Consider the following 12,266-nt stretch of genomic DNA (forward strand, 5'->3'; position numbering starts at 1 on the left):
GGCTCTGCATGGCCTGGTGCCACTGCAACCTCAGGGGTCCATTGGAATCTGCGCATGTGTAAACATGCCAAAGGAGTGACATGGCCATCTGCGGCTATGTGGCCCAATAACCTCAACATGTGCCATGCTGACTTCCCTGGATCTTTGCTATTTTAGATGCCAGGGTGGTGGCCTGTGAACAAGGCAAGAAGGCTTTTGCCTGAGCCATGTCTAGTAGGGCTCCTATGAAGTCCAATTGAGGTGATGGACTGAGATGGGACCTTGGGTAGTTGATGATGAACCCTAGTGACTCCAGCACCCGAATAGTCAAGCTCATGGACCAAAAGGCCCCTACCTTATATGTGATCTTAATTAGCCAATCGTCCAGATAGGGGAAAACATGCACTCCCAGCCCCCACCACGGCCAGGCATTTTGTGAAGACACATGGGGCTGATGCTAGCCCCAACTGCAACACCACTCTGTACTGGAAGTACACCAGTGGAAGTACACCAGTGGCTGGGATAGCACCTACTGGTCCCTACCACGAATCAGAGATATTTCCTATGGCTTGAGAAAATCTCGATACGGGTGTACGTGTCCTTTAGAGTGAGGGAGCATAGCCAGCCCCGTTTTGTAGAAGGGGGATTAAGCTGCCCAAGGAAAACCATCTTGAATGTTTCTTTTTTGAGAAATGTGTTCAAGACCCTTAGGTCTAGGATGGGACAGAGTCCTCCTATTCTTTTTGGAATCAGGTAATACCTGGAGTAGAATTCCCACCCTCTCTGCCCTGATGGAACAAGCTCGACCACCCTGGTCGATGAGGGCAGAGAACTCCACAAGTAGTACTTCCTGCTACTGGCCCCCAAAACAGGCACAGAGGGCAATTTGGCAGACACCCAATATGTCTAATTGATACCCTTGACGAACGATGGCACAGTATAACCTCTGGTCAGAGGTTATACTGTGCCACTTGTTCTTGAAGAACCATAGCCTGTCCCTGACTGGGGGATCCAGCGTCTCCAGCACAGGCAACTGGCTTATGCTCCCTCCAATCCAGTCAAAACTCCGTCCCAGGAGTTGAGTGAAGCACCAGCTGGGGCATGGGAGCTCTCTGCTGCCTGGGGAGGCTGCGGAGCTCACATGCTGCTGACGGGAGCTGGGGGACGGAAGACAGTGCTTCCCTCTGGCAAAAGAATGACTTCCTCTGTCCCTGCCTTACTGACCTCCTGGAGCCTTTGGTGGAGAGCTGTTGAAGGGTCTCATGGTGACCCCACAACTGGGCCCCTACATCCCTCAACCTATCTCCAAAGAGATTCTCCCCAGTACACGGCACGTCAGCGAGCCATTCCTGAACTGAACGGCGCAGATCCAAGGTCCACTGCCATGCCATTCTGTGGGCCCCAATTCCTGTTGCAGAGGCCCTCGCTGCCATTTCGAAAGCACTGTATGTCGCATGGACCTCGTGTTTTCCACACTCCAGGCCCTTATGCACCAGCGACATAAGAGTCCTGCTGCTGCTGAGGCAGCTACTCGGCTACCTCCTGTACCTGGGTTCCAGAGGTCCCGTGAGTATTGGCTCATGTAGAGCTGGTAGGAGGCAATGCAGGCAATAACTATGGCTGCCTGGAACACTTTCCTCCCAAAAGCGTCCAATGTTCTGTGGTCCTTCCCTGGGGGCACCAAAGAATGGGTCAGAGCACACTTGGCCCTTCTGAGGGCAGATTTGATGACCATCGATTGATGGGGCAGCTGACGCTTATCAAGTCCAGTAGCCTTCTGGACAAGCTGTCCACCTTCCTGTTAACAGGAGGTACTGTGAGAGGGTTTTCCCATTTCCTTAGCAGCAGCTCCTTAAGAATATTGTTCACTAGGATCGCCAAGATTTCCTTAGGAGGCTCCACAAACTGGAGGATCTTCAGCATCTTGTGCCTGGCATCATCCTCAGTCAATAACTGAAACGGAATGGCTTCCACCATTACCTGCAAAAAATCTGCGAAGGATAAGTCCTCCGGCAGGGATCTCCTTCGCTTTTCTGGAGACCGTTCTGAGGGGAGAATCTCTGAGATCTCAGAAGAGGACTCTAGTATCAGCCACCCAGGGGTCATAGGGACCCTCACCCTCACTGTAATCTACAGGGGATAGGGCCCTGGGTGCTTGGTCTTCATCCAGCGGCGCAGTCACCAGCAAAAATGGTGCAGACCTGGCTTCTCTGCCAGCCCAGGCAGAGTTTCCTCCTCCTCAGAACTGGAAACGACAACCATATTGATCGGGGAGGCATCGGTGCCCCTCTGGGGTTTGATAGCCTCCCGGGAACAGACACCAGCAGCTCGGAAATACCCCGATGAGCACATTGAGCCTTTCCAGCAGCAGCTCCAAAGCGGACAGGACCAGCGTCTGTGCCACAGAACCAATTGCCTACATTGCCCACTCCACTGCCAGCTGGACATGCCGTTCCAGTTCTTCCTCGATAGCTGCTGAAGGCAGCACTGACTGGGAGGAAGGAGGGGTGGCCAGATCTTCCTCGGATCCCCAAGGCAGATCAATGACAGACACCAGGACTGGTGGATACCGTCTAGGAGCCCCGGCATTGATGGAAGATAGGTGCTCCTTGCCACACAGGGTCACTTCGGGGGCATCACAGCATGAGCTGGCGCATCTCTGAGCCTGGCACCGTGCATTGAACACGACCAGTGCCAATGCTTCCTCGGCTTCCCTTGGTGCTCAGCTCGGACTTTCCCAGGTGCTGAGTTCGAAGATAAGGAACCAGACTTCCTCGACCTGGAGGAGACAGAGCGTGGCCAGTCTCCAGCGCCCCTCTCCACCATCAGCATTGACTGAACCGACAGTCCTGCCGATGTCGATTGTGTGATGTCCATCAGTGCGGCTCCAAGTTCCATCGGTGCCGAAGTCAATAGCTCGGACTTCCTTGACCCAAAGAGTTTCTCCATCCTGTCGAGTTGAGAGCTACATCCATTTGGGGTCATTTGGGCAACTTGCGGCAACCCCTGACGTCATGCCCTGCCCCCAGGCAGAGTACACATATATCATGGGGGCCCATTATGGAAATGTTTCTCGGGCACCAGGGGCATTGACGAAAACTGGTTGTAGGCATGATAAATGAAAAAAAGAGGTATGCAAAAAAGACAATGATGGTAACAAGCTGCGATGACCAGCAGGCATCGAGGAACCGCCACTTCAGGGAAGTTGATGCGAAAGAAAAAACTTATCTGAAATGCCAAGAAACCTAGTTGAGGAGGCTATGGGAGGGACCCGGCATCGATGGGAATGCGAAAACCAAGAAATTAAAAATTGGGGAAAACTTTTTCCAAAAATTAGAGAAAAAGCCAAGAGCTCACTGAAACTGCGATGCAACACCTCTGTGAAAAATAAGACTGAAAATGGGCGCGAGATATAGGCATGCTCAGTATGCCAAGTCAAAATTCTGGAAACTCTGACAGAGGTTTTCTGTGCTGGGCTCAATCTGATGATATCACCATGTGTGAGGTCTACCATCCTGCTTGCCCTTGGAGAAAGCAAAATTGCTTACCTTGTAATAGGTGTTATCCCAGGACAGCAGGATGTAGTCCTCACATATGGGTGACATCAGTAATGGAGCCCTATGTACGGAAAACTTCTGTAAAAGTTTCTATGAAACTTTTGACTGGCACCAGTGTGCCTACTGAGCATGCCCAGCATGCTATGATATTCCCTGCCACAGGGGTCTCCCTTTAGTCTTGGTTTGTAGCAATAGCGTTAGCCAAAAATAAAATAATAAAACGTATCGGACCCAACTCCGCGGGGTGGCGGGTGGGTTTCGTGAGGACTACATCCTGCTGTCCTGGGATAACACCTATTACAAGGTAAGCAATTTTGCTTTATCCCAGGACAAGCAGGATGCTAGTCCTCACATATGGGTGATTAGCAAGCTAGAGGCTGAGTCAATTTGTCATGTAGCAACAGTGAAGTATTGTTGATGGAATGAATCAGCCGAAGATCACAGCAGGTTGGACGTAGAAGGAGTTGGGATTATACTGGAAACAAGTTCTTTAAGACAGATTGTCCATAGGCTGAATCTTGTCTTCCTTCTTTGTCTAGACAGTAGTGAGCTGCAAAAGTGTGAAGAGAACTCCAGGTTGCTGCTTTACAAATGTCCAGAATAGGTACAGAGCGAAGGTGTGCTACTGAGGTTGACATTGCTCTGACTGAATGTGCTTTTACTCGCCCTTGAAGAGTAAGGCCTGCTTTTCCATAACAAAATTGAATGCAATCTGCAAGCCAGTTTGACAGAGTATGCTTACCCACTGCTTTACCTGGTTTGTTTGGATCATAGGATACAAACAGCTGACTGGATTTTCTTTGGGCTGTAGTGCGGTTTAAATAGAAGGATAACGCACGCTTACAGTCCAAAGTGTGTAAGGCTCGTTCACCTTGATGGGAATGAGGCCTAGGAAAGAATGTTGGTAAAACTATGGATTGGTTCAAATGAAATTCCGTGACAACCTTAGGAAGGAACTTTGGATGTGTCCGGAGGACTACCCTGTCATGTAGGAACTTTGTAAAAGGTTCGTATGTGACTAGTGCTTGTAATTCACTGACCCTTCTAGCTGATGTAATGGCTATAAGAAAGACCGTTTTCCAAGTTAGGTACTTAAGGTCACAGGTATTTATGGGTTCAAATGGGGAACGCATGAGCCTAGTTAATACTACGTTCAGGTCCCATTGAATGCTTGGGGAATGAATTGGAGGTTTAATGTGAGTTAGGCCTCTCATGAATTTACTGACGAGAGGCTGTGTGGAGAGAGGCGCATCACCTAGCTTGTTATGATAAGCTGAGATTGCACTTAAGTGTACCCTTACAGATGACGTCTTAAGACCAGAGTCTGAGAGATGGTAAAGGTAATCTAGTAGCGTGGTAGTGGGGCAAGTGAAAGGATCTAAATCTTTCTGAGTGCACCATAAAGTAAACCTTTTCCATTTGTAGGAATAATTCTTTCTAGTGGAAGGTTTACGTGCAGCTATTAGTACCTGAGATATATTAGTTGAAAGGTTGAATGGTTGCAAGATCAAGCTTTCAACATCCATGCTGTCAGGGACAGGGATTGAAGGTTGGGATGGCGCAACTGTCCCTGTTCCTGAGTTATGAGAGTGGGAGCTACTCCCAGGCGAATTGGATCCCTGACTGAGAGATCTAGCAGTGTGGGGAACCATACTTGTCGAGGCCAATATGGGGCTATGAGTATCATGGACCCCTTGTCCTGTTGTAGCTTTACTAATGTTTTGGTTATGAGCGGTATTGGTGGATACGCGTATAACAGGCCTGAGTTCCAATGGCGAGCAAACGCGTCCTTTGGTAAGTTGTTCTGCCGGAAGAGGAAAGAGCAGTAATTGTTCACTTTGTAGTTCAGATGCGACGCAAAGAGATCTATTGTTGGTTGACCCCAGCGTTGAAATATCTTGGTTGCTATCGCTGGGTCGAGGGACCACTCGTGTGGTTGAAAGTGGCGGCTGAGGCGATCCGCTACTGTGTTGTGGATGCCTGCTAGGTAGGTGGCCCGTAGTAGAATTGAGTGTGCTAGGGCCCAGTCCCATATTTGAGCTGCTTCCTGGCAAAGGAGGTACGAGCCCGTACCACCCTGCTTGTTGATGTACCACATGGCTACTGTGTTGTCCGTTTGGATCAGAACAGTTTTGTGTGAAAGGCAGTCCTTGAACGCATGTAGAGCATAGCGTATAGCTCGAAGCTCCAGGAAGTTTATTTGAAAAGAGGCTTCTTGTTTTGTCCACGTGCCTTGCGTCTTTAAGTGAGCAATGTGCGCACCCCACCCTAAGGTGGATGCATCTGTTGTTAAAGTCACTTGTGGAACTGGTTGCTGAAAAGGCAGGCCTTTGAGCAAGTTGATTACGGATGTCCACCAGAGAAGAGATGATCTTAGATCTGGTGTGATACGAATGGGAGTGGACAATGGTTGAATGGCTTGAATCCATTGAGATTTGAGTGTCCATTGCGGTAGGCGCATGGTCAGTCTGGCCATGGGAGTTACATGAACTGTTGAGGCCATGTGTCCGAGTAGGGTGAGGCACTGATGAGCTGTAACTCGAGATTGATTGCGAACTGATTGTGCTAAGAGGACGAGTGCCTGAGCACGGTCTCTTGGAAGAAAAGCTTTTGCTGTGATAGTATTGAGATCTGCACCTATGAACTGTAACTGGTGAGATGGTGTGAGATGGGATTTCTCGTAGTTGATGAGAAACCCCAAGGAGTGAAGTAACTGCATTGTGAGATGGAGAGAAGTGAGAGCACCGTTTTGTGTTTGACTTCTGATTAGCCAATCGTCCAAGTAGGGAAACACATGTACTCTTTGCTTGTGAAGATGTGCCACCGCTACTGCAAGACACTTTGTGAACACTCGAGGTGCTGAGGCTAGGCCGAAAGGCAGTACTCGATATTGGAAGTGCTGACCTTCCACCAGAAATCGCAGGTACTGTCGATGAGGAGGAAAAATGGGAATGTGAGCATAAGCGTCTTGAAGATCCAGAGAGCAGAGCCAATCTCCTTTTTGAAGAAGAGGTAGCATGGTGCCTAATGACACCATCCTGAATTTTTCTTTCTTTAGAAATTTGTTGAGATTTCTGAGATCTAGGATTGGGCGTAGGCCCCCGGTTTTCTTTGGAATGAGGAAATATCGGGAGTAGAATCCTCTGCCCCACTGAGGCCTGGGAACTTTTTCTATGGCCTTGGCAGTCAGTAGGGTGGATAATTCTACTTGTAGAATTGTGTAATGATAAGACACTGTCCAAGATGGGATAGGAGGATTGTCGTTTGGTACAGTGAGGAAATCCAAGTGGTACCCTTGAGATACAATTGAGAGTACCCATTGATCTGTCGTGATGGAGTTCCAATTTTGATGGAAATGAGAAATTCGGCCTCCGACAGGTAATTGTGGGCAAGGATTTTTGGAATGACTCATGCTCTCTGGTTGGATTTCAAAATCCAGACGTGGACGCTGCAGGTGGAGGCTGTTGAGGTCTGGCAGGTCTCTGGCGAGGTTGTGACCTTTGAGTAGGCCTTTGCTGTCTGGGTCTGGCTGCTGGGGGATAATACCGCCGAGGGCGGTAATATGGTTTCCTTGGTTCTCTTCTTGGAAGCCTCCTAGAAGGTTGGTGTACTTCTTGCGGCAGCTGAGATAGTTGTTTAAGGGTCTCAGTGTGATCCTTAATTGTCGCCACCGCCTCTTTAACTTTATCCCCAAAGAGGTTTTCTCCAAGGCAGGGCAAGTCTGCCAAGCGCTCTTGTACCTCTGGTCTCAGCTCCGATGATTTCAACCAGGCCCATCTTCTGGCTGTGATTCCTGACGCTGACAGTCGGGAGGCTGTTTCAAAGGAATCATATGTTGCTCGAACCTCGTGTTTACCCGCCCTCCAGGCCTTTGTGCACGAGTTTTAGTAATCCGTCCTGAAATTGGTCAGGTAACTGGTGTGACAGTGTTTCTACCTGTTTCCACAGGTCTCGCTGGTACTGATTCATAAAGAGCTGGTAAGAATTTATTCTAGATACCAGCATGGCAGCTTGGAATATTTTTCTTCCTAGATTGTCCAGGAACCGGTTATCCTTACCAGGAGGTGTAGAGGCATGCTGTTTTAACCTCTTGGCCTTCTTTTGGGCCGACTCGACCACCACTGACTGATGCGGTAATTGTGTTTTTTGAAACCCTGGGATGGGCTGTACCAGATAAGTGGCATCAGCACGCTTATTGACCGCTGCCACAGATCCAGGGTGCTCCCACATTCTGTACATCAATTCTTGTAGGACCTCATGGACTGGAATGGCAAGAATTTCCTTAGGAGGATCTACGAATTGGAGAACTTCCAAAGTTTTTTGTCTGCTGTCTATCTCTGAAAGGAGGGAGAAGGGAATTGTTTCAGACATTTCCTTTATAAAATTCGAGAAGGAAAGATCCTCCGGTGGTGATTTTCTTCTATCCTCTGGTGGTGAGGGCTCAGAGAGGATATCTTCCCCTGATGAATATTCTGAGTCACTAGAGTCCAGAGGATGTTCTATAGGCCTAGAAGGCTTAAAAGGAGTGTCAGAGAGTGGTGTTTGTGGCCTGATGGGTGGTATGACACCTGAGGGGCCTGGTAACGGTTCCTGATGGAGATCAGAACCTGGATGTTGAGGTGCAGAGGAAAAAGCGTATATAAGTGAGTCCAATTTTTCCATCAGAGGTTGAAAAATGGACGTATCATGAGATGGTACCGGCTGTGCCATCGAGGTCGATGGCCGCATTGGTAACGATGGAATCTGGGGCATCGACATCAAAGGTACCGCTGGTTGCGCCCTGGATGGTACCAGTCCTGGAACCGACGGCATCGTTGATTGTGATTTCCTCGGCATCGGCATCGCGTGTACTGGCGATGGAATCGGCGATGGTATGAAGGCCGGTGTCGATGGCAGGAGAGGAGTAGACGGTCGTGGCATCGCTTCCACAAAGGCATCCTGAACCGCTTGGCGTATATAAACGTCAAGTTCCGCCCGCATGGATGGTGTGAACAGAGCACCCATGGGGGGAGGCGGTGGTGGCGACATCAGTACAACCTCAGAGCCCTGAGGAGGTACGGTTCCTTCCGCCGGAATCGGCGAGGATCGCCTTGTCGATGGCTCGGAAGCCTTACCTTTGAGCCGGGGTTTCTTGGACGGTTCCCCGTCATCTGTCGATGGCTCACCGGCTATCGGGGTAGGTGATGCCGTATGCGGCCTACGATGCCGATGGTGATGTTTGTCTTTTTCGCGGGCTTTCTCACTGCCCGATGTTGAGGCCTTGGACGATGGTGAGGGGGAGGAAAATGGAGCGTCTCCCGACTCACCTGAGTGACGTTTTTTTCAATACTACTTTTCTAATCGATCCAGCCGGAGACGATTGTTTGGAAGCAGATGGAGCAGTAACTAGTTGAATCTTGAATAGCTGCTCCATTTTGTCCAGCCGTAGACGTCGACCTTTCGAGGTCATCGTAGCGCATAAGGGACAATTTTTTACCTCATGACCCTCACCAAGGCAAAGTACACAGTCCTGGTGTGGGTCTGTGATAGACATATTTCTCGCGCATTTTGGGCATTTTTTAAAACCTGTAGCCATTTTGTGGCCGGACAGCCGTCGACGGCCTAAGACTCAGGTAAAAATGTTTTTAACCAAAAAACGGAACGGAACCGCGAGAACGGTAAAAACTCACCGCGATGACTAAACTAAGGGAGACCCTTTGCGGTTGAAGTTTTTTTGAAAGTTTTCCGTGAGGAAAATTGTGGAGAATCCCACAGGACTCCTAATAACCGCGAGGCTAACTGCTTCGCGGAAAAAAGAAGACTAAAGGGAGACCCCTGTGGCAGGGAATATCATAGCATGCTGGGCATGCTCAGTAGGCACACTGGTGCCAGTCAAAAGTTTCATAGAAACTTTTACAGAAGTTTTCCGTACATAGGGCTCCATTACTGATGTCACCCATATGTGAGGACTAGCATCCTGCTTGTCCTGGGATAAAAAAAAAAACCAATCTGGTTTCCAACCTGTTGATGGACCACAAGCCCTCCTCCTGTGACCAGAGCCCCTAAGCAATCCAGTCCTGGTAGTGGGCTCCTCATCCCAACAATCTTGCTTTTGTTTATAGGAGCACCCATGGAGGATGTTCTAGACTCATTCTCCTGAGTAAGTTCAGTGGTATCAACTCCCCAAGAGATATTCTGCTCCCTGAACCCAGGAAAGGATGACAAACTTTGTAGTCCTGAGTTTGAAAGTACCAATAAGACAGATAGAAAAACACATAGGAGCCCTAGCCCACTCAACCAAATTTAAGGAGGCTACCACAAAGCCCAGGAGATGTAGGCAATCCTAAGCTCTGGGATTCCTCTGTACAAAATATTTCTCTACCTGGAACCATTTTTTTCACACTTAAATATTTTTGACCTGCTTTGGCATTCTTTAGACCAGTGGTTCTCAACCGGTGTGTCACGACACATCAGTGTGTCGCCAAGAACACGCAGGTGTGTCGCCACACTTCCCGGTCCCCCGCTGACCCAGCTGCTCCCCGGTCCTCCTCCGCCCGGGCTTAAAATGCTGTCAGCCCGGGCAGAACAGGTGAAGTCAGCGGCAGTAGCAGGGTCTCTTCTTCCTGCCCCCCCCCCCTTGGCCTGGAAGAGGAAGTGGTGAGCAGCGGGTGCGTGCGCGGGAAGAAGAGACCGTGCTAGTGTGGTCAGCGTCGGCCCGAAGAAGAGAAGAGAGGCGCGGCATGGCATGCAGAAAAAGGAAGAACAACGTCAACCCCGCGGCCAGTGGGACTCCTTTCTCCGCGAGGGCTGAAAACAAAGGAGGCTGCTGCTGCCGCTAGTTCCGGGGAGGGAGGGAGGGAGAGCGAGTGAATGAGCAAGCAAGCATGTGTGTGTGTGTGTGTGAGATAGCATGTATGTGACTGATTGAGAGCCTGTATATGTGAAAGAGATTATGTCTGTGATTGAGAGCCTGCCTGTGAGAGAGAGAATATGAATGTAAGTTTACGATTGGGAACCTGTATGTGTAAGTTTGTGATTGAAAACCTGTTTGTGTGAAAGTATGTGTGTATGATTGAGATCCTTTGTGTGTGAGAGAGATCATGTGTATGTATGATTGAGAGCCTGTGTGTAAATGAAAGAGAGAGCATGAGTGTGATTGAGAGCTGGTTTAGGTGAGAGAGCATGTCAGTATGTGATTGAGAGCCTGTGTGTAAATGAGAGAAAGAGAGAGCATGTTTGTAAGCATGTAAATGAGAGTCTGTGTGTGAGAGAAAGACAGCATGTATGTGTGTGATTGAAAGCCCGTGTGTGTAAGCGTGAAAAGATAGACAGCATGTGTGTAAATGTGTAATTAAGAGCCTATATAAGTGAGAGAAAAAGCATGTGTATATGCGAGTGACTGAAAGCATGTATGTATAGGTGTGTAATTGAGAGCCAGTGTGAGAGAGCACACTGGTATGTGACAGAGAGAGGAGAAAGTTCCAAGCAAACCACCCCTCCTCCTGCTAATTCAAAATAATCTCAGGAGACCTGGATATCAAACTTTCCCAGGTATGCAGAGGAAAAAAAAATTGTATCCTTATTTTTCATTACTTGGTCTTTGTGTCTGCTGTTTTGAAATATTTTATTGGTATCTAGAATTTTTTATATGAGTTTTTAATTATTGGATATTCCACTCATCAGCTGTTTCGAAATAATCTATTCTTTTTGTTAGTATGGTTTTACTGCTACTGATTTTATATTTCTTGATTTGTTTTATAAGGATGGGTGATGTTTCTTTTTTTCTTTTGTTGCACTGCATACAGAGACTGGCTTGTTGCAGTTTCCAATTCAGTTTTTTCTGCATGCTTCTAGTTATGCGTTTGGTCTCTTTATTCCTTGTTAGTTGAGGGTCAGCACATGTGATTTAGGTGAGGTTTTCTGCTGGCAAGTAGTTTCTGTGTAGGGATCTATAGCAGCCTGACTTGGTCCGTTTTCCTAATAGGAGATGTATTGGTGTCTTAAGGCCTGGTGTAATATTTTCAGTGTTGCTTTTTCTTAGGTAAGGTGGTTACTGTTTAAGTGCTGGAAATTGGTGCTGTTTTGGTGTGGGATGTTTACTATTTATACAGTTTCTGTTCAGACAGAATACGTATCTTTTCCTTGTCATTTTAAACAATAAAAATAATTACCGGACCTTTACTTTTTATTTCCGCCGTGAATTGTGATGAGCAGTGTGTCACAGATGTGAGCGTGGCCTGTCAGGTGTGTCATGATGGGAAAAAGGTTGAGATCCACTTCTTTAGACTGGGAAAAAAATAGCTTGTTCTTGGCAAAGTTGTTTACCCAACACAAGCCTTCTAAACTTGCACAACTCTGATGGACATCATAAAGGCCTTCCTGGTGGGACTTGTTCCTGTTAAGCATTCACCAAGGGATGGACGAACCATAATCCATTCCTTTTGTAAGAAAGTTGCCACCATTACAATAAACTTGGAAAGGTTCTAGGAGCCATGAAGAGATCAAAATGGGAGTTCACAGAACTGAAAGTGCTATTTCAGGATGCAACATAAAAATGGAGGAACTTATAATGATCTTCCTAGATGGAAATATGGACGGAAGCCTTGGAAAACTTCTGAGACGAGAGAAACTCGCCTTGCCATGCAGTCACTAATATGGACTGGATAGTTTTTGTACTGAAAGGGTGAATGTGAAGACTGCTGTTTACCCTTTTCAAATCGAGGATGGGTTTTGTAGGAACAATCCTTCTTT

This window comes from Rhinatrema bivittatum, chromosome 3, assembly GCF_901001135.1.
Source record: "Rhinatrema bivittatum chromosome 3, aRhiBiv1.1, whole genome shotgun sequence".
NCBI classification, from domain to species: Eukaryota; Metazoa; Chordata; class Amphibia; order Gymnophiona; family Rhinatrematidae; genus Rhinatrema; species Rhinatrema bivittatum.